Below are 22,539 nucleotides of genomic sequence, written 5' to 3'. Positions count from 1 at the left end.
AAACTTGACAAAGACATTATGTAAAAAGAAACCTACTGGCCGATTTCATTCATGATGCAAACAAAACTCCCAAGAAAATATTAGCAAATTAAATCCCCCCTTCCCAGTTCATATATAAAAAGCAGAGAAGAATCACAAGTTTGAACCCAGCCCAGGCCAGGCAACTTAGCTTAACAAGACCCTGTCTGCAAATAAAAAATAAAAAGAGCTGGGAATGGAGCTCAAAACAAAGAGCCTGGGTTCAATGCTCCCTAAATAAAACAAAAAACAGTACATAATATATCAGGATCAAGTAGGGTTCATTCCAGAATGCAACGTTGATTTTTATTTGTTTGTTTTTGAGATAAAAACAGATCTCATTGTATAGTTCAGGCTGCCCTCATGGCCATCCTCCTGCCTCAGCCTCTTGAGTACTGGGATTACAGGCATGCACCACCACACCCAGCACAAGGTTGTTTTAATAATTCAAAATCATTAAAGGTAAATTCACCACAGTAACAGGATAAAAGAGGCCAAGCTTATAATCATCTCAAATGATATAGAAAAAGCACTGGATAAAACTCAATATCCAGGGCTGGGGATTTAGCTCAGTGGTTTCACCACCTGCTGCGCAAGCGCAAGGACCTGAGTTCAATCCCCGGTACCAAAAAAAAAAAAAAGTCAACATCCATTCCAGAAAAAAGGAAAAGAAAACTAAGCCAGGCATGGTGGCATGTACCTATTGTCCCAGCTACATAGGAGACTGAGGTACGAGGATCATTTGAACCCAGGAGTTCAAGGCCAGCCTGGGCAGCATAGCAAGACAAAACAAACAAAACAAAACAAAAAACTCTTATCAAACTAAGAATATAAGGAAATCTCAGGGCTGGGGATATAAGCTCAGTGGTAGAGCACTTTCCTAGTATGCCACAGGCTCTGGGTTAGATTCCCAGCACCAGAAACACACACACACACAGAAGAAACCTCACCAACCTTATACAAGGTATCTAATCTACAAATGAACTTAGAGCGAACACTGTAATTCATGGAGAAATGCTGCAGGTGTTCCCTCTGAAACAGGCAATGAGAAAAGGCTACCTTCTATTTATCATCCCTCCTCAACTAGAGGCCCAGGCTAACTTTCTGGAGCAGGAGATTGATGTGCTGCAAGTTTTCAGAGCATTTTTCTTGTTGGGTGAGGAAGAACAGGAAATCAAAGAACTGCCCAGAAGCCATTACTCCAAGGTGACCAGGTCTCTCTCAACTTCTCTTACCCCCACCCCTTTCTTCTTTCTTCAAGGATCAGAGCCAGAGTGGAGGCAACAGTCTTTACCATCTCCGATCAGACAATGCTTGAATCAGCTACTTTACAGTGAGACCAAGAAGGGACCTCGCAATGATGATCATCCCTGCAACAATCCTGTTGAGTTACAGTAGACAAACCATGGTCCAGAGAGATTAAAGGAGCTACCTAAGACTTTGCTGTGACTTAGTTGGCTTTATCTCTCTCTGGACTGGAATATGAGCAGCTGTTAAATCCACTGCAGGTTGGTCCAGGTGCCTCTGGAAACGAAGGTTCTGGAGTACAGTATCTGCCCGGACCGGAGCAGAACTTGTCAGCAGGGCAGCATGTCCGATGGCACACCTGCACCCTGCTGACATCACAAGCAGAAGAGCTGCTTGTGCTTGAATTGTGACATCAAGGAGCAAAACTGGCGTGGTCCACAAGGAGGGGAGCCACCCTGTCAGGGAGACCACAGAATCGCAGCCAAAGGGAAAGGTGAGAAAGCAGTCATCAGACCCCAAGAGGTGAGGCCCCTGGGCATCTGGTGTGCAGGGCTGGGCCAGGCTCTGAAGCCTCCGTTCCCAAGCATCTTCTCCTTCTCAGTGCAGGGCAACAACCCACATGGCTCTTCCCGAAGTGCAGGAAGTTCCACGTAAGCTCTTGTGCTTCTGACCTTGCCTCCCAACTGCCCAGAATGTGGTTCCTTTCCTCTGTGATGGAACTTCCTTCTGCCCCTCAGCCCTCTCCCTTGACACTGGGGCTGGGAGGAGGTGAACACAATCCCCAGATTGCCCCACGCAGGGGTGGCTGATGGCATCGTCATTCCCCACGGGCAGACAGACGCTTCCAAGAGAAGGACAGGGACCCTGAGCCTGGCTTCTGCCTGGCGCCACTCTGTCTTCCCAGGCCCAGACCAGGAGCAAGTCGCACCTCGAAACCTCCTCAAAGCCAGCTCCGGATGCGTAACAGCGGCAGTCTCCACATGTTTGAGGACCAAGTCCTCTGTCCCGTTTGCCTAGAGGTGTTCCAAGACCCAGTTACCACCGGCTGCAGCCACAACTTCTGCATGACCTGCCTCCAATGGGGGAGACGCACCATTGTCCTCAGTGCAAGGAGATCTTCCCCTCCAGGCCCGGGCTCTGCAAGCACATCATCCTGGGGACGTGGTGGCCTGCATCACCCATGCCAAAGGCCAAGCGTCAGGGCCCTCATGGGACCTGGCAAGGCCCAGGGATATGCCGTGTAACTTCTGTGTGCCCCAGAAACTCCGTTCCGTCAAGTCGTACCTGAAGTGCATGGCCTCTGTTCGAGAAGCACCTGCCTAGCACTGTGAGGACCAGGTGTTCCGGGACCACCAGCTGCTGGAGCCCATGTGGGATCTCAAGACCCATTTGTGCCGGCAGCACCACTAGCTGCGGAGGCTGTACTGGCCACGGAAGGCTGCAGCATGTGCAGAGGCTGCCTGCTGGAGGAGCACAAGAACCATGACACCACCCCACTGGAGGAGGAGCGTCTCTGCATGGAGGTGAGGCAGAGGAGGCTGGGAGAAGGCCGGGAGAGGGGTGCTCTCAGAATCTGCTACATTTCCTCACACACCTAAGCCTGAGCTCAGGGACACTTGCCTATAGTCCCACCTACTTAGGAGGCCGAGGCAGGAAGCTCTTGAGTTCGCAAGTCTGGGCAACAGAAGCAACATAGCAACACCGTGGCTCAAAACAAACCAAAATTATGCAGCTGTCAAAGCGATTGGCACCAGAGTCATGACATGACATGGAAAAGCACAGATGAGTTCAGGGAATAAGGATGCAGAGTTGTATGTAGGAAGTCAATGTTATCAAAGTACAAACACATCAGATTGGGGGGGTAAATCCTTCCCCCTCTGTCTCTACTTTCAGATTTTGTTTAATATATTTGTATTCCTTTTCTTCTTTCTTTTTTTTTCTTTTTTTTTTTTTTGGTACCAGGGATCAACCTCGGGACCTTGCATTTGCAAGGCAGGCAGCAGAACCACGGAGCTAAATCCCCAGTCATGTATTCCTTTTTATAGTGGAATCCTTATGTTTTAGGTATCTCATCCATTATACTACATGTGCTATTCTAACATAGCCACTAGCTGGCTGTCCATGGCAAGAGGGGTTTGTGCTGGAATGTAAACCAACTTCATTATTTTTTTGGTACCGGGGATCAAACTCAGGTCCTTGTGCTTGCAGGGCAGGCGGCAGAACCAGTGAGCTAAATCCCCAGCCCCCAACTTCATTATTAAGTGCACCATTTAGTCCAGTAGGACACTTTTTTCACTGCCACTTTCTCAAAGAAGGAAGTTCTGCATGGATTTTACAGTCTGACCAGCACGGTTCATGCACAGGCACTTGCAAAAGCACTGTTCTGGAATGGATTATAACAATGCAGTTCCTGCTGCTGCAGCAGCCGACATGGAAGTCTTATCTAGGATGTGCGAACCCAGGTGGGTGCATTGACTGCTGTGTCCTTCCTGGTCCTACCACCTCCCCAGTGTCTCAAACCAGTGACCCCTTCCCAGTCTCTTCCTGTGGCCTGAAAGCTGGCTGCTGTCATTGTTGGGAGCAAAGGGCCCGACAGGCTCTCAAGGGGTGATGAGACAGGAGCAGAGAGGTGGACAGGGCCCACCTACCCTTCACTCTGGTCTTTCTCCTTCTCACTGAAGCTGAGCAGATGAATACAGAAAGAGGGTCGTCTCTTCTGGGCCTGGACAGGGGCTGTTTGCCGGAATCGGGGCCCCTCCTCCACCCCACAGGTGGAGGTTCGGAAGGTCCAGGCCAACGTGGATAACAGATGCTGATCATTGCCTCAGACAGCCAGAAGCACCAGAGCCAGGTAGCCTTTCTCTCAGTGAGGGGAGCCCACCCCCACCATAGGCCCAGCATCCTGCATCAGGCTGAGGAGACCCCCGGGAACCTGGAGGGATGGTGGGAGGGGGGGCACAGTAGTCAAGGAGGATTTCTAGGCAGGTCAGCTCTGGGCCATGGCAATGGGGCGCAGGAGTGGGGCTCAGAGACTCCTGTCTCGGCATCAGCACCAGAAGCTGATCCAGACAGCACGAGGTAAAGTGAATGCTTGCTTCCCGGAGATCATCCACGAGATCAAACAGCTGCAGACAAAGGTCTTGGATTTCGTGGCGAAAGAGAAGATGGCTGCCATGGGGAAGCGGGGCAGCTCCATCCAGCTGAGTCACAACCGGCTGCTGAAGCAGGAGGGGGCAGCATCTGGCTCCACACACTGCTCACCAAGCGGAGCAATGAGCAGTTCCTGCAGGCAAGACCTCATTGTGGCCCATACCCTATTACAGCTCCCATGCCCCAGCCACCCATGAGCACAGACCTCAAAGTGGTCAGCATGTGTGGCTGTATCCTTTGTCCACTCCCCTTCCTCAGGGAGGCCCTGGCCACCATCCTGAGCCCACGCCAACACCCTCAGGTCCTGGGACAGATGGGTGTGCCCTGGGATTCAGGGCACCTGACAGTCTACGTACTTCTAGATTTCTCTAGACCAAAACCCCTTCCCCTCCCCAGCCCTGGCCTTTTCCCTCAGCTGCTATGGCAAAGAAACGGGGGAGGTACCAGGGTACCAGGCAGGGTAGCTGGCCAGAAGGTGACAGCAGCCTTGCATGGTCCCCTGTGCTGGGGACCTCCTGGCAAAGACCTCCTTTCTTAAGCTGCCGTCATACCTAGCAGATTCTAAGCTTATTGCTCCCCTTGTCACCCATGCACAACAGGAAGCATTTGGCAGTGGTTTTCACTTGATCTTAGCCAAAAGGCCGAGAAGCGATGGCAGTGGTTTTCATTAAGCAATTAAAGCCTTATTCGAAATCCTCCAATTGTTTTCTAGAAATTGACTTCACTTAGTACCCAAGTGCCGAAGCTTTTGGCAGAACTCTACCCTAAGATGCCCATACAGCTAGGGAAACGGAAGAAGATGTTCACACTTGAAAATGAGCAACTTTTCCACTTGCCCATGGCTCTGGGGATCGCTGGGCCCCTGGCATAAGTAGGCACCCCTGCCATCTGCCTGGGGCCTGGGTAATGCTGGTCCTGCCTGGCCCTCCTTGCGTGTCAGGAGTTCCCCATGCTGCAGAACTTGCCAGCCTGCATAGAACCCCTGATAGGCACCAACTGTGAGGAGACACAGAGCTTTCTCCAGCTGCCAGAGAACCTGGCTGAGCTCCCGACCCAGCTGGTAGACATGGGTGTCAGCTTCATCAACCAGCTCTTCCTGAAGGGTTAGTCTCCAGTGACCTGGGCCCCATGCCATGGGTGGGACTGCCCCACAGGGCAGTGGCTGTGGAGCCTGCCTGCCTGTGTGCACCATCCCAAGATGACAGTCGACAGGATGTCCATGCCTCTCTTTGGAAGGATGTGGGTGGTATGAGGGTCCAGAGTAAACCTCCGCCATCTCTCCCAGGCATTAGGATGAACTCCTAGGAGGTACTGCCCCCAGCTGTGGACAGGAAAACACTCCCCCAGTGTGAGTTCTCAGGGCCAGAGGGGAAGGAAAGGAGCAGGGCTTCTGGGGCCCGGAATACCCCAGTCCCACCTGCACTCAGCCCAAGGCCTCCAGGGCAATGCCTGCTCTCTCTTGTCTGACTTCTCCATCCACACTGGGGTCTTCAGGAGGACTTGGTCTGGACCTTAGCCCCTGATAGGAACGGGAGGAGACCCTGTCCCATTGTGCCCTAAAGCCAGCTCTGCTGTCACTCCATGTGCCTTGTAGGGCATGACCTCTGCCCTCACCTGGGTGCCTGCTAACTTCTGTAGGACTTTAGCTTGGATGGGCTCTGTCCATTTCTTCTCCAGACATAAGCTTCCCATTCATCTGAGGTCCCTGGAGCCCCTTTTCCCAGGCTGGGGTGGAGGCCCAATCCTAATGGCTTCCTGAGATCTTAAGAGTCAAGGTCTTTGCTGTCTCCCTCTGGGGCACCTCTTGAGGAGCCCTTAGTCCCATTCAGGCTTCCATCCTGAACAGATGAAAAAGGAGATTGTAGCTGGGCATGGAGGAGGATGCCCATAATACCAGCACTCTGGGAAGCTGAGGCAGGAGGACTGCAAATTCAGGAGTGCTGAGGATGTAGCTCAATGTTAAGGGCCTGTGTTCAATGCTCAGCAGCAGCAGCAGCAGCAGAGAGAGAGAGAGAGAGAGAGAGAGAGAGAGAGAGAGAGAGAGAGAGAGAGAAATTGTATTGGGATTTGATGGAATGGGGAGGGGACCTCCTGGTTCCAGCCTCTCCACCAAGGTGGACATAGACAGCCACCAACTCCCCCTTCCTTCCTCTGTGGGCAGCAGCCAGGCCAGAGGTGGGGGAGATTTAAAGGGGATGGGTACAGAGGCCACTCTAGGAGCCTGGGGTGGAAGCATCCCTAGACTTCAATGCAAATGACATGCAGTTCACATCCCTCTTCCTCCAGAGGCCTCCGGCCCTGTCCTGGGGGACGCTGACCCTGGCTGGCCCCAACACCCCAGGTTACTGCAACCTGAACTTCGATCCCTCCACGGCCAGCGAGGAGCTCTTCCTGTTCAAGGAGACGCACTCCGTGCTGAACCTGGGCATCCCCCTGGAGCCCTCAGCCAGCGGCGGCCCCTTGCTGGGCTTCAAGCAGTGGCCGCAGGTGCTGTCCTCCCGCGGTCTGTCCCAGGGCCTCCTCTAACGGGAGGCCAAGGTGTTGAACTCCTGGGTGTGCCTGGGCGTCACCTACCGACGCAGCCCCGGCTCAGTGGCCACCCGCGCCACTGCGTCGGCTACCTGCTGGGCCACAACCCCCTACTCCTGGGGCCTGGAGTGGGACTCGCTGAGCCTCTCCGTGTGGCACGGCAACTCGCAGACCGTGCTGCGCGGCGCCCACCACCGCGCGCTCGGGGTGGCGCTCGACCTCGGGGCCGGCTGCCTCTCCTACAGCGTGGCGGTCGGCGAGAGCCTCCTCTACCGCTTCCTCACCGCCTTCCTCCAGCCGCTCTAGCCCGCCGTCAAGGTCAGCAGCGCCTCCCGGGTCACACTCAGGCAGCGCCCCGAGGCGTAGCGGGGCCGCCAATAAAGCTGGACTCGGAGCGCTGGCTGGGGCCGGCGCCGGGAGGGTCCCCTGCGCCCCGGGGGGAGGGCCTGGGGGTCCCCTGCTTCCCGCCTGCTGCCAGGCCTGCCAGGGGGCGCCGGAGCGGGTCCCAAATAGGCTGTCCCTTGGGCCGGGGATTTAGCTCAGTGGTTCTGCCACCTGCCTTGCAAGTGGAAGGTCCCAAGTTCGATCCCCGGTACCCCCCCCAAAAAAAAAAATGCATCCAAATAGGCTGCCCCCTTCCTTGACACAGCCACAGGAGGACTCTGAGCCAGGCTGCAGTTCCCCTGGGGAAGGGGACAGCCCTGTCCCCTTTAGAGGGGAGGTTTCTGGCTGTCTCCCACACTAGCAGAGCCCCCTGGTCTTGCGTCTCTGGCCTGTTCCCGAGAGGCCTGGGGCAGGTGCTTCTCCCCAGCTCCTTCCTCCCCAGGTGGCCAGGCTGAGAGGCGGCACCGACAGAGTGGGCTAGGGGTGATCTGAGCTCCAGCTTCACTGGTCTAGGAGGTTAGGGCAGAGGATCCCAGGCCTACCCCAGATCCATAACTGGTAGGCTGAGAACCTAGGTCCAGCAGGGGCCAGAGCAGAGCTTCTCCCGCAGCTGGTATTTTCAGACCTGAGGGGCTGTGGGTGCCATACTGGGTAGGTAAACTTGTTTTTTGGTACCGGGGATCAAACTCAGGACCTTGTGCTTGCGATGCAGGCTCAGCGCCACTGAGCTAAATCTCCCACCCTGGGTGGATAAACTTTATGTTACTTATGGTGAGGGGAGATTTTTATGCAGGGTCTGTAAAAAACCTCCATCAATAAAAGAATTAGAGTTATAAGTTCAGAAGGAAAAATAAAATCACTTTATTGGAAAGGTAAGAGGAATGGGAAAGCAAAATCATTTCAGTGGGAGGTCTTTGTTCTCAGCCGCTTTCATTATTTGGCAAGAAAAGGACAACCTGCCTTGAAAGTTGTTATAAGGATTGGCCGTCCTGGGCTCTGAAACCCCTGATTTGCCATTGTCCCTTCCATTGCCTGTGTGCGCATTCTTGGCTAAGCACTTCTTTGGTCTCTTTGTGCTGTCCAGGTGCTTATTGTGTGAGATTTACAGCAGAGTTACATGCGAGGCTGAATTAAGTAAAAAGGATACATGTGGATTTTAGTGTATTAAAATGGTGAGAATAATAAAATTTATATGTACTTATTTATATGGGCGTGTGAGTGTTTAGGTGTTCGTGTCTATTTTATATTCCTAGTGAATTTTTATAATATAGCCCCCTCCACTTTGTTACTTTTGTGCTTAGTTGGCAGTGAAGAGAGAAGGGAATTGAGCCTTGCCATGAACAGAGCAGCCCAGCCTTATCAACTCTCTCTGTTTTTCTTAATCTCTCTCTCTCTCTCTCTCTCTCTCTCACACACACACTCACACACAGGGGTTTAACTCTTTATTTGCCAGAAACCCCACTGAGGTCCTTTAACCCTTCCTGTCTGTCCCCCAACTGTTCCTACTCTTACACCACTCTGCACCCTCCCTAAGGCCCCCAGCCAGCAAAGACTCCACTTCGGCTCTGTCCACATCCAGGCCTCTGGCACCTCCCAGCCCATAGGGGTGTGTGGAAGCCTGCAGACAGGCTTGATCCAGGCCAGGCCTCTTCTGATGGACCCTGGCCGGGCCGTGGCTGGGGTCTCAGCCCTCCCGGGGGAGCAGAGGGTTCTAGCCTCAACCAGCCACTGTTCCTGGGCGTTCCAAACCCAGGGCTCTGGGTAACATTAAAGATTGATTTGGAAGAGGAAATGATCCAAGTCATGAGGAAGAAATTCCCTAGGACAAAGCTGGCAGCTAGGCCTGACTACACACTGATTGCAAATTCCACCCCACCTGACTTGTTCACGAAGAAATCAGTGACCCAGTTCTCTCCATGAGGCACACACTTTGGATCATGGAGAGCAGAGGTGGAGGATGGGCTCTGAAGGTCTCCCAGAGTACAGTCCCTTTGGCCCCTCACAGCAAACCCTGGATAGGACCACCTACCTAGTACCCTTCCTCCCTACAGTCTTCCCTCAGCTTCAGTTCCAGGGACTTTTATTCCCAATCTTCACTCTTTCTGGGGGAAGCCAAAGGAAGGCTGAGTGTCCTTCCTGGCTGGGCTGAGGTCAGACATGCTGAGGAGGTGAGGCCACAACCCAAGCAGACAGCAAGGCTGCTTGGATCTCAGCATCCTTCCCTGCCCGGGAGCTGACACCATGGAGGGGGCTGCTCTCCTGCTGTTCCTGCTCCTGGCTCCCAGAGCTCCTTAGCTGGGAGTGGCACATGGGAAGGAGCCATGTCTCCCTGGGGCACATATGCACAGATATAGGGATATTACTGACATTTTTTCTTTGTCTTTTCTTTCTTTCTTTCTTTCTTTTTCTTTCCTTTTTTTCAGAACTATGGATCAAATCCAGAGCCTCTGTACCACTGAGCCACATCCAGTCCTTTTTATTTTTTATTTTGAGATAGAGTCTTGCTAAATTGCCCATGCAGGACTTGAACTTGGGAATCCTCTTGCCTCAGCCTCCCTCCGTGTTGGGATTATAGGCATATATCACCACACCTGGCTTGTTACTGGGTTCCTTAAACAGCTGTTCTTTATTTGGGAGCCTGGCACCTCTAGCACTCCTCAAGCTCCTTTTGGTATTTCCAAAGGCCAAAACGCAATGCGACCTGTACTTTTGGTGAGCTCAGGGCTCCTTGGCATGCCTCAGTATGCACCTCAAAGGGGAAATATCATAAAGGGGTAGAAATAATATTTGTAGAGATGGAAATGCTAATTACCCTGATTTGATTATATATACATTATATTTGAATTATAATACTGTACCCTATAAATCACTATAAATATATATCAATTTTAAAAGAAAAAAAATATATATATCATAGAAGGGGACTTGAAGAGGCAAGTTCGGCCAGCACTCTGGAATAATTCTGAAGGACCCTAGTTAGCAAGACAGACTCCATATTGCTGCTTGACCCACCTGCCTGCCCTTTAGATGAACTCAGAAGGAAGAAGCTTAGAAACCTCCTACCCTTAGAGAGTCTCTTAGAAACAACAATTAATCAACTATTGTTTTACAAATATTCTAACCGCAGGATGTTCCGCTTCTGTACCTTTTGCTTGCTTTGCTAGTTCTGTCCCATAGGGGGGCCTAGAAACTGCTGGCCTCAAAGGTGTATAAAATATATTAATCTCCCCCAGGTAGGGCTCGAGTCCAATGCTCGGCTCGGTCCGTCCAGTAATAGATTTAATATCGGTCTCTGGTTGGTTCTCTCTCGCTGGGTGTAACAAATTCACATCAGGGAACACTACTGTCCTTCCCCTCACCACCTCTGCTATTGAGAGGCCACTCACACCATGTTCTTCTGTTCCTGCTTTAGCACTCAGCAACTTTTTGTATTTATTCATTTTTGTGTGTGTTCTGGGGACCAGCTTGGTACCTTTCACATGCTAAGCACATGCCCAACCACTGAGCTAGACCCCCAGCCCATCAGTGAATTTTTAAAAACATGAATCTGTCTCCAAGGATTCTTTTACTTTAAAAAGTTCCCATTTGCATATTATTCCTTCTAAAAAGATGATAGTATGTATTACTTGGGTAATTTTAAAGATAACAAAAACTCTTCTTGCAATTTTTGATTATAAAAGCAATTTTGCCTTTAATGAATTACATGGTGCCTACTTTGTCCCAGCCACAGTTCACTGCAAATGGAATGTGCATAACAAGCTTATTTAATCTTCATAACAACCTTATGAACATCCATTAATTATCCCAAGAATACCGGTGAGGAAACAGGGATACAAGGTTAAGGGACTTGCCCAAGGTCAGAAGATGCAGCACCACCTTCACCTTGGAAGCCAGGTTTCAAACCCAGGCAGTCTGCTTTTTTAACCACCATGCTATGCCAGCTTTCCTATAATGCATTCATAGAAAATCTGCACAGTATGGAGAAAGAAAATAACTCCCCCATAACTTCCCCTCACCCTGAAAGATCCTCTCCTGGAGTATTTCCTTTCAGTCTTATACAGACAGAAGCAAGGACCAGCTGAAGAAGAAGAAAGCTAGGAGACAGAGTTAAACCCATATCGTGCATTGTCCCAAGTTCATTTCAAAAGGCAAAAATAGTTTGTCTGCTCGTAGAGTGTATATTATAAATACGTGCTCTGGCTTTGTTTAACCTGGTTCTCACTAAAGGTGGTGGCAAGAGGCAACCCAACCAGAGCCCCACATGTTGCTTTCTCAGTGTTACTCCAAGTCTGAAGCAGACTCAGGAGGGGCCAAGCAGGATCAGAGAATCCTGTGGCTCTCATCGTTCCACTCCCACAGGGGCACAGAGGTAGAGAGCAGGGCCAGAAGGCAAGAGTATGGTACTCCTAGAACTCTGTTCAGGCACCTAAGGGACGCTTTTTACTGAAACAGGGAGCACTTCAGAGTGCCCAGGGTTGCTGGTGGTATAGCTCAGAGGCAGAGCACTTGCCTAGCACATATGAAGCCCTGGCTTCCATTCCCATCATCCTTAAAAAAGAGAGAGAAAGACAGCCCAGAGTTAGCAGCAGCAGACAAAGAAGACAATGTCACACAAGCTCTGGCCCTATCAGGTTTTAAGGGGCTTTGAGGCATACAAGGACAGGTGCAGGTTGGGTCCTAGAGATGGACTTACAAGGAGTGGGGTCGCCAACATGCAGGTGGTGGCTCGAACTGAGACACCTAGGCTAGCCCTCAATCTTGAAGGTGGTGGTGTCCATGGTGTCAGATGATTCAGGCAGATGAGGATTAAAGGCACCTGAGGGACTGTCGACATGGGAGTGACCAGAAGGGGCAGAAGCTGGGCACTAGAGGGCACAGGAGGGAGGTGTGGAAATAGCCAGGGAGAGAAGGTGCCTGTCACACCAAGCCCTGCTGTGGCGGGGTGTAGGGCCAGAGCTGGGGGCTTTCAATGGAAAGATAGATTCTTCTTTCAGTTTTATTTTAGAAGAGACCTGAACTTATTTGAATGCCAAGTTTATTCAACAGTCTATCTATGAAAGGCAAAACTCCTAGAGTAGATTTATGTCCAGCAGAAATGCTAAAAGTAGCAGAAAATGCTAAAAAACCCCCCAATAGATAGGAAGGGGGAGGCTGAGAGGGAGAAGTTGAGGCCAGAGGCATCTGGGAAGATCTTCAGCAGAGGTAGGACTGGGGCATCACCTGGAGGCTGAGAAGCCATCAGGCCACAAAGACTCACTGAGCACCTGTACAGGGCTTGACAGTGTACCCCCCAAATTCCTGTCCACCCGGAGCTCGGAATATGACCTAATTTAGAAATAGGATCTTCGCAGATGTAATTAGTCAAAATCAGTTCATCGGGTTTAGGGTGGATCCTAATCCAATGACTGGTGTCTTTATAAAAAGAGAAAGCAGGGCCAGGGATTTAGCTCAGTGGTTTTGCTGCCTGCTGCGCAAGCGCAAGGACCCGAGTTCAATCCCCGGTACCAAAAAAATAAAAAGAAATATAAAAAGAGAAAGCAGAGACACAGGCACAGCCTGTATGAGCTTGGTGGGCTGTGGGGCATGCGAGGGGGAGTATGGGAAAGGAGTGGCCTGCCAGGAGGGGTGAACAGGACAGAGGCAGGGACTGGAGCGATGTGTGCACAAGCCAAGGAACACCAAGGATTGCTGACAGCCACTAAAGCTGAGAAGCATGCAATGGCATCAGAAGGAAACCAGGAAGCAGTCAGCCCTGCCCACACTTTGATTTCCACCTGATGCCTTCCACAATTATGAGATAATACACTTCTGTGACTGAACGTCCTCCAGTTCATGGTGGTTTGTTACAGAAAGCCCTTTTCATGTGTCATACATTCTGTGCTCAGCCAGGCACTGAAGATGCCAAGGTAGATAACTCCCCACGGGGTCTGGGCTCTTGGGAAGCCATGACATCAGGGGCCACCATTAAGGGCTCCCCAGAGGAGGTGGGGCTCTGCCTGTGTCATCAGCTTTGCAGGCAGGGGAGAATGCCCAAGGCAGTGGAGTAGATGGAGCTGACCAAACTCGGTCAGTACTGGAGCAAAGGAAGGGGAAGGAGCAGAGGAGGCGAGGGGCCCCTGAGAACTTGAACTTGATCCTGAAGTGCTCTGGGCACCATGGAGGGCGGGCCCCAGAGGAGTGGCATTGTTTTAGGTTTGTTTTGTTCAGCATCTGGGAGGCCATTAGAGTGGGGAGTGCAGTGTGTGGCCTGGGAGACCTGCTGGGTGGGAAGCAAGGTTGGAGACAGCCAGGGGAAGTGCAGTGCGGTGGGGCAGGTGAGACCATGAACCAATGGGCAAGCTGGCAGGCCACAGGCTGGGAGGACTGGGAAAGGGGTGGTAGACCAGAAGCCCTGCTGGGATCTGGGCAGTCAAAGCCAGGGGAAGCCTTCTGGTGGGGGTCTGAAAAGTGGATGCTTTGGGAGATACATCTGGCAGTCAGGGCAGGGAGGCTGAGTAGAGGGGCCCCATCAAGACTCAGTCCCTAGCCGGGGATTTAGCTCAGTGGTTTCACCGCCTGCTGCTCAAGCACAAGGACCCGAGTTCGATCTCCGATACCAAAAAAAAAAAAGACTCAGTCCCTGGAGCAGGTGCAAAGGGGAAGGGACACCCAGGACACCAGCCCCTTGGCAACATCAAAGCCCAGACAGATTGTGTTCCTGCTGTCCCAGCAGAGGGCACTCCCGCCATGCCAAGGACTCCACAGGGTCATGGCCGGAGGTCAAGAGCTTGGGAAATGGACAGAGGGACAAGGGTCCATCAGGAGCTTTCAAGAAATTATAACATTTCTGAAGGAATGCAGGCCCTGGAAATAAAGAAGCGAGTTGGGTGGCCAGCACTCTATTTTGTCACCCTGCTTTGAGTCACTCCAAAGACAACACTCAGAACTGAGCACCATCACGCTGGCTCTCATTATCATTCTAGTTTTTATCATCCTGGGCTATGGGAGGCGCTAAGTGCTGGGTTAGCACCAGAAAGCTCCAAAGCCTCAGGGAGCTTGGTGGGAGAAACACAAGCCACAGCGGATGGAGGCCTCAACCCGGAGGTCTGGGAGGCCTTCCCGGAGGAAGGGCCTTCAAAGCTGACACTGGGAGGCCAACCTGGTCAACACAAGGGTCATTAGGATGGAGAGATCCAGGAAAAAAGAACAACCATGTACCTGCAAAGATCTCAAGATGCCAGGAAGACCTGGAGCTGGACTGGTGGTGGGGACTACTGTTGTCATGGTGAGGATGTACTAATTACAAATTACTTACTATTAAGTCCTAAAGATTTATGGGATTGAGCAGGTGCCTCCCTCTTACTTAGAGCAAATGCTACCCTTTCTCTTTAGGATGACAACCTTTTTTTTTTTGGTACCGGGGATCGAACTCTGGTCCTTGCACTTGCACAGCAGGTGGTGAAACCACTGAGCTAAATCCCCGGCCCTGAGAAATTCTTCTTTAGCAACTACAGACTCAAGCACCAGTGTCACACTGAGTGGTGACAGGACTGAAACAGTGATTGCCTCTGTTTAAAGTGTCCCTTACAGTGGACACAGACACAGCATCTCCTACACAGGCCCCCAGGGTTAAGCCATCCCTCTGGGAGTGAAGTGCTATCTTCCTGTGGCATTGATTTACATTTCCTCGATGACTAGTGAGGTTGAGCACCTTCTCTTGTGCTTGTGGAAAATTTGTATCAGTCCCTTGGAGAAACATTAGTTCAAGTCCTTTGCCCATTTGTAGTGGGGTATTTGTCCTTTTATTATAGAGTTTGAGGGTTTTTTTAAACAATAAAAAATTGTATTGTTTACTTCTCAAAGTAAATTATACAATTAGAGTCCCCAAACTTGTAAACTAAGTATTCTGACACAAATGCACAAAATTAAGTTGGCAATATTAAAGGAAGGTCACGTGTATTTTGAGATATGTAGTGTTTGATAGGAGGCAAACTTTAGTCTTGACTCAAAAGCAGGCAGCAGTTGAGCAGTTCTGTTTTGGCCATCAGAAAAGAAAACTGCCCACAAAACTCCCAAATCAATTAGATGAACAAAGCATTCCCCTTTTTATATGAGGCTTCCTAGAGCACACAGGAAATCTGGGCCTTTGGGCCCACCCCATCTGGACTAGGGAGGAAGAATCAGTCCTTGTGTGAAGTATTTGTCATTGTCACATACGCTCGTGTCTCAGGAAAACAATCAGGATTAGTTAGAAGCAAGATGATTGTACCTCATTGGTAAAAGGCTTGGGATAGTTTGATCTCATGGCTTTGCCTACTGTTCACATATATCCCACTGTCTCCACCCCAGCTGAAAGTTGTTTGTGTGTGTTCTATGGCAATTGTTTCCAAAATGCATAATTTAATATGAAGAAAAGTAAGTTGCTATCTCTTTACCACCAGTGACATGGGTCACAGAATTCCACTCCCCACACACATAATCACACTGACATTCTTGGAGCATGGAGGGCTGCAATCACATGTACAAAGTGTAGAGTGAAAAAATATTCCATTGTGCACCAGCTGCCTGAGGAAAAGCTTTGGAGGATTCCAGGAGGCGAGGGGAAGTCTTCCAGTTGTACAGCTTCGCTCTGGATGTGCTCTGTTTGCTGCCACAAAAACTGGTAGGCTTTAAAAAGCCACAATGTGAATCACGTGTAACTTCTGGGTCCACCATGATGATTCTTCAGTATCCTTTGCCAAGTCCAAGCTTTGCAGCAGGCAGTCCAGACACCTGTCACCGGATGCGGGGAATGACACCTCACAGTGGAATGGGCACCAGCAGGCAGAGGGCAGAAGCAGTCTTAAGAGACAGTACTGGGGCACAAATAAAGGCCAGTGCCACAACACAAATGGCGGCCAGGAACTCCATATGTTGAGCTAGGTCTCATAATACAGGGAACATCCCATCTTCACCCATTACAGCGGATCAGCAGCCTCCACAGGTGGGTCCTTCAGGAGACAGGAAGTAGAGCGAGGGTCCGTGGCCGAGTGCATTATAGGGATATAAACATTGTCCATGTTTGGCATGACAAAAACTTTCTGAAACTCTTGCTCTAGTTTCTTCTCTATCCAGTCTGTCACATGAACTAAAGTCACTTCTCTCTCTCCAAGTTTTGGGCAAGCTTTCAGCTCTGCATGTGGTGGCTTCCGGAAGCCATACCATATGCGGTCAGTTGGAGGTGGAGGAATGTTGACCGTCAGGGTTCCTCGACATTCTTGTACTTCAACAGTTAGCAGCAGGGGCGTATTGGAGACTTTTTCAATCTTCTTTTTAATAAACTCTGTCTCTGTTGCTTTTTGGAAATATTTTGATTTGGTAATTTTATCAACAAACCTCATAATTTTACTTGTTCGATGGCCTCCAACATACCCTTTAGCCCCTGGGAACAACTGTTGGTCTCCTGCACTGGGCTCTGGTGCATCATCTTCATCAGAGGAGCCGGCACTGGAGGATTCCTCATCACTGTCAGCAAGACAGTACACCCAGGGCCTGCAACTCTCTTTGCCAATTTCTCCAACCTTCAGGGCTTCAACAAGAGGCTCTTTACCTAGTTTGGCCAAATTCATTTTGGTCTCAAGAGTCATCAGAAAGGATCCATTGTAGGACATTTCTAAGTCGATCCAGAGTCCCTGAGGGGTCGAAGTCCACAACTGGGACTCATTCTGCCCTGCTGACACACCTTGGTGATCGACATAAGGCTTGAAGGCCTGAAGGATTTTTGGCACAGCCACTCCCATGTCAAGTTCTGTCGGACTTAACTCATTCATAAAGTAAAGGAGCTTTATTTTGCTAAGTTTCGTCTGGATTTTCTCTGACACCAAATCAGACCAGCACTTCTCACCTAAGAAGTCCCAAAATATCCTTCCAAGCAAGGCATTCACCCAAGCTTCCTGTTTTTCCTGGCAACATTTTCCCCAGCAGTGGGGCTGCTTTCCACACTCTGCATGGGGCTCCTGTGGGGACTTTGGCTTTCCAGGGGCACACACCTGTCCATGTACACACTGTAGTCTAGCAGCATCTTCTGCCACGCACTGCCCACCAGCTCCCTTTGCTTTGGCTATGTCATGATCTCCTCCACACTGCTTTTGCTGCTGCTGCAGCTGTGGGTCAGGTGCCTGGAAGGACTGCTGTGTCTGCTGTGGGTGGGCAAAGGCCCTGGTTTACTTCCAGAGACACAAGGTGACTTCTTGAGTTCTGACTTCAGCTTAGATGCCAGAATAAATCTCCTAAACCACTCCTCTTTTTCTCTGCCTATTCTCAGTCGTAGAATATTTTATTTAAAACTTACTGTTCGAACTTTCAAATACAACACATGTGGCAAAGAACAACAGTTAATCCACAACATCTGCCACAATTCTTTGAACTGCCCTCTCCATATAATGTGAGATGCTACAATTTCTTACATTCACGGGATTCTTAAAGGCAGCAATGTCAGTTTTCTACCTTGAAAAAGTTCTGTTAATGTTCAGAAATTGCTTAAAATAATTTTTAGTATTCTACTGCTGCTCACATTAGTGACATAATTCAATATATTATATTGGGGGGGTAGTACTGGGAATCGAACTCAGGACCTTGCGCTTGCGAGGGAGGCGGCAGAACCACTGAGCTAAATCCCCAGCCCTCAATATATTATTAATAACTTTCAATTCCCAAGTCTAAGTTAAACTGATCTTTGACCTACACAAGCATTTTCCTAAATTAGCATACTTAGCTACTTTTCTCAAAAGTATTTCCATTCTGAAATAACTTTTTGTAAGATACCATAGTTTCATATTTTATTCCTAACAGACCTCATGCCATACTTTTCTTTTCTCAAAATATATTTGATATAGTCTGTGCAAAATGTTAAGTTCTGTATAGTTAAGTTCTGTTAAGTTCTTTTTCATTTTGAAAAAGTTTATAAAATATAATTCCTAAAAACAACTTCCACATTAGGCAATAGAGGAAGAAAAAAACATATCAGACAAAGCCTAATTTTTCACATGAGAAACTAAGTATGTTCTTAAAGCTCCAGTAATGCGTTCCTTGAAAACCTCAGAATGCACTTTGGTCATTGTTAAACACAAGAGGTCTCTGCCTATTCTTCCAAACAGATAAAGTATTTGATCTCGGTTGACAGATTTCATTCCCTCTTGAGGGTGGGGTGGCTTCTTAGGGTCCTCATTTCCCAGCTTTCTCTTAGCTGGTGGCTTCTCTTCAGAGGTCTCCTTATCAGTCTGAGCCTTAGACATAAAGTCATCTTGTCAACCAAGCTCAATTCAAATGGGGTACTTTTTATTCTAGATTCATTTTCGAGCCAAACTTTTAGGTACAAGATAAACTTTGCTGTCAGAAAGGTCATAGATTTTCTAGCTGATATAGGAGACGTCTGGCTTCATTTCACTGTAGCTCACCCTCCTGGATATGTTTTTATTGGGCTTTGAAAGCCTTAAGGTTCCACCCTCAAGTTGAACAAAAATTGAGTGTGTCAAAGTCCCAGGGTAAGTTTCTAGATCATAGTTGTAGACCTCATTCATCCATCCTTTCAGTATTTCAGGTTCTTTGATGTCCAAAGGTCTCATATTCCAATGTTGCAGATGTTTATGTGACTTGTAATATTTATGAGCACTTGGTGGTATAAAAAAGCAAATTATGCAAACCGCAGTCGTGAATCCAAGGCCAACTCCCAGACAGAGTCCGCTCACATAGTGGGGGAGGGGGAGGATGAGGTACACATAGACACACATTATAAAGATGCCCAAAGTCTTCATGGGTAATTCTGGGTGCTGCATGGCCAAGTCCTCTTCCTCTTCACTGTCAAGAACCGTGCCATCCTCCAAGAGCACCTCTGGCTTCAGAGGGACATCAGGGGGCTTATCAACTCTACCCTCACCCTCTGTTTCCAGGTCAAAGTCTTCCATGTACAGTTCACAAAACTCTTCATCTTCTTTGCTCACTAAGGCAGACAAAGAGCATTTCTCTAGGACAAGAGAGCTTGTCTTCATGCCTAAATCCTTTAGGCTGCTTGCCTGGGAAACTTTAGTTTCCACCTCTTTCACAGGCTCTTCGTTGGACTTTGGGTGGTCACTCCTGGGGACACTGCAGTCACTGCTAGAGCCATCCCCCTCAGAGTCACACTCCTCTTCCTTGATGCTATAGTTGTTATTGCTTTCCGAATGCCCGTTCAAGCTGGACAGGTTGGAGTTCTGAAGCACTTGAAGATAAGGCTTTGGGCCCATGGCTGATCCTTTCTTCCCCTATAATTTTACTAAGGAGCTGAAAAGGCTCATATATGACTTCTGAAAGGCATCCTTTAGTGTCTTTGATTTTTGCCTCCATTTCGGGCACTTTAAAAAAGGAGCAAGTATCAGAGGAAGAAGTCAGAGGGGAAGAAGGTGGAGTTTTAGAATCTCCACCTGTATTTCCTGGCTGTGTGAACTGCTTGAACGGGTGTAAATTCAGTTTGGAGTCCGGTGGCTTATAGGACACAATATCCGACTCCTGCCTGGAAGTGTTGGTAGACAGAGACTTGACTAATGTCTTCATCAAGTGCCTGTGCCTCGGCGGGTATGGGGATTCTTTTGGCTCCACCTCAATTGACAGGGACTTCACCAGGGTCATGAAGGGCTTAGCGCTGGAGAGAGCAGAGGATGAGGCACTGGAGGAGAGGAGAGGAGACGTGGAAGGAGAGGACAATGGAGAAGAGGAGCTGGTTTTCTGCTCAGAAAGGGATGACACACTGGGAGAGCTAGCTAAGGGCCCTGATGAAGATGACCCTGGAGACAGAGCCAATGGCACTGTACTTAATACTTGAGCTGCTGGAGGAGGGGATTCCAACAACTTTACAGTGTTGGGATACGGACAGTCCATCTGCCACTATGGGTGAGGCGGCAGGGCCCGCAGGGTCATGGCCACCCTGGGGTTCAAGATAGAGGACTTCCTTGGCTTCAAGCCCTGTTACAATGCTTTGGTCATCCAGCCCCTCCTCCAGGTATTCCCTGAACTCCTCCTCTTCTTCCTCCTCCTCCTCCCCGGATGCTGAGAAGTGAATGGCGGTGTCTCAGGACACAGACCTCTGCACGTGCACTTTGGGGGCTGATGGTTTTGGCATGTCAATGGTTTTCTCGGCATGGCGACCATTCAGACTTGTCATTTCTGGCTTCACAAGGGCTCAGGCTCTGTGATGGGGCAGGGATGTAGATCAGCGGCACTGTGCCTGCCTGACAAGCACAAGGTCTTGAGTTTGATTCCTGCGGGGGAGGGAGGGAGGACTCCAGTATCAAATGCTGCCCATCCCCGGACTCGCTGGCTGCCTCATCGTACAGTGCCAGCGCCCATGTTCCACTGCTGTGGCTCTGGCTCAGGCTTTGGGCTTCAGGCTCAGGCCACAGTTCTGCAGCCCATCTGCCCCCAGGCACCGGCTGCCCTTTTATTTCGAGGCAGGCGCTAGAACCACTGAGCTAAATCCCCAGCCATATTTATTATATTCTTGATACAAATTCCTTAACAGAAATATGATTTGCCTGGGCTACATAGTGAGTTCAAGGCCCTGTCTTAAAACAAACAAACAAACAAACATTAGTATGTGCACATAACATATCTTAATGTTTTTTTACTTCCCTTCCCCTCTTCTCCCTCCATCATTAGATCCCTTTTCCATTTGCAAAAGTTCTGTTCACTTTCTTGATGGTGTCTTTTGGAAACACAATCTGAGTAATTTTGAAGGAGTTCAGTTTATGTTTTTTTCCACAAGCATTTGTGCTTTTAGTGTGCTATTTAAAAATCCACATTCATGAAAAGGCCTATATTTTCCTCCTCCTCCTCCTCCTCCTCCTCCTCCTCCTCCTCCTCCTCCTCCTCTTCTTCTTCTTCTTCTTCTTTTTTGGTCCCTAGGATCGATCTCAGGACCTAGCTCTTGCCAGGCAGGCACCGACACCACTGAGCTAAAGCCCCAGCCCTATTTTTTTAAATTGTTTTTTGTGGGTTTTTTGGTACCAGGGATCAAACTCAGGTCCTTGCACTTGCAAGGCAAGTGACGGAACCACTGAGCTAAATCCCCTGCCCAATTTTTTTAATTTTTGAGACAGGGTCTCACTACTTAGTGAGTTCTGGCCCTGAACTCACTATGTAGCCCAGGCTGGCCTCAAACTTGAGGCAATCTTCCTGCCTCAGCCTCTTGAGTGCTGAGATTATAGGTTTGCACCACCAGGCCCAGCACCTATATTTTCTTCTAAGAGCATTCAAGTAGCCCTTCTTTGGCAGTTTCATATTTATTGTGGACAATTCAAAGGAGAGATTCAACCTCAGTCTCTTATGTGGATGTCCAGTTGTTCCTATTCTTTCCATGTTGAATGGTCTCATTGCCCTGTGGGCAATCAGTTGACTATAAATGTAAGAGGTACATCTCGGATATGGCCTACCCATCCAGCTTCTAGCCTTCTGCCACTACTGCACTGTCTTGATGAGAGTAATTGTGTAGTAACTGGATACATTTTAAATGTTATATTTAAAATACAAGGGCTGGCTACCTGAAGAAGTCCCTAAAAGTCTTACAGTTCAGAGGGATCCAAGCAGAAGTGGCAGGCAACCTCTGACCTGTTCAGCCGGTCACAGATGTCTGCCTGGGGTCCTGTGGGTACAGCCTTCAAAGCTCTAGGTTTTCACAGGAAGGACCCCCGTGTAGCTAAAGCCAATTTAAAAAGGGATCCTAGACTTGGCCTCTGACCCTACCACATCCCATACTCCAATTTCACACCCACCCACCCCCGTTCTGTCCTCTCCTCCCATCTCTCCTCTCTCTTTCTCACTAGGGATTAAACCCAGGGCCTTGGCACATAGCTACATCCCCAAGCCTTTTTTATTTTTGAAGTGTGAGCGCTTGGGGATCTCTGGACAGACCATCAACCAGGTGAGTAGAAGCAAAAATCGGCTTCATTGCCAGTGGCTTCAAGGGATTCAAATCACCTTGAAAGCGTCAAACAGAAGTTTACTTTCATTTTTAAACCTTTATGTTTCTATGGGAAGGGAAGACAACAACTGTAATCGCTAGGAAAACAGCCATCAATCTAAACATAATTACATAAGCAAAGGGGCAATGAAGGGGGGAGCAGGAGGTTTGTCAGGGTTTTTTGAGATTGCTTTGCTTTAGTGAGCTTGCATTACAGTACTGACTATAGTTACAATATATCTTTCTTAGGTACACAGTTAACC

General features: G+C 49.3%; 1 protein-coding gene and 2 pseudogenes across 5 annotated transcripts in view; 2 read left to right on the top strand and 1 right to left on the bottom strand.

The window, feature by feature from the left end:
* The first annotated feature begins 1,638 nt into the window (after window positions 1-1,638).
* Window positions 1,639-21,175, top strand: LOC101716688 (E3 ubiquitin-protein ligase TRIM65-like; annotated as a pseudogene). Its single transcript, XR_015450128.1, has 7 exons — window positions 1,639-1,916; window positions 2,171-2,789; window positions 4,038-4,132; window positions 4,323-4,555; window positions 5,354-5,519; window positions 5,702-5,764; window positions 6,758-21,175. The product of XR_015450128.1 is annotated as an E3 ubiquitin-protein ligase TRIM65-like (transcript).
* LOC101709681 (testis-expressed protein 2-like) lies at window positions 6,396-20,482 on the bottom strand (annotated as a pseudogene).
* Window positions 7,088-22,539, top strand: part of Slc16a5 (solute carrier family 16 member 5) — a 44,550-nt gene continuing 29,098 nt past the window's right edge. For 2 of the 4 annotated variants that reach the window (XM_087208505.1, XM_087208510.1), the window contains exon 1: window positions 7,125-7,263. The gene's annotated coding sequence lies outside the window, so the exon portion shown is untranslated. Of the gene's footprint in view, window positions 7,264-22,539 lie in introns of all 4 variants that reach the window. The other 2 variants (XM_087208514.1, XM_087208507.1) reach the window with 2 other exon arrangements.

This window comes from Heterocephalus glaber, unplaced genomic scaffold (assembly GCF_053883595.1).
Source record: "Heterocephalus glaber isolate CG9 unplaced genomic scaffold, H.glaber_assembly_v1.0 deba00000937, whole genome shotgun sequence".
In the NCBI taxonomy this organism is placed as follows: Eukaryota; Metazoa; Chordata; class Mammalia; order Rodentia; family Bathyergidae; genus Heterocephalus; species Heterocephalus glaber.
This window is presented reverse-complemented; position numbering and strand designations above follow the sequence as displayed.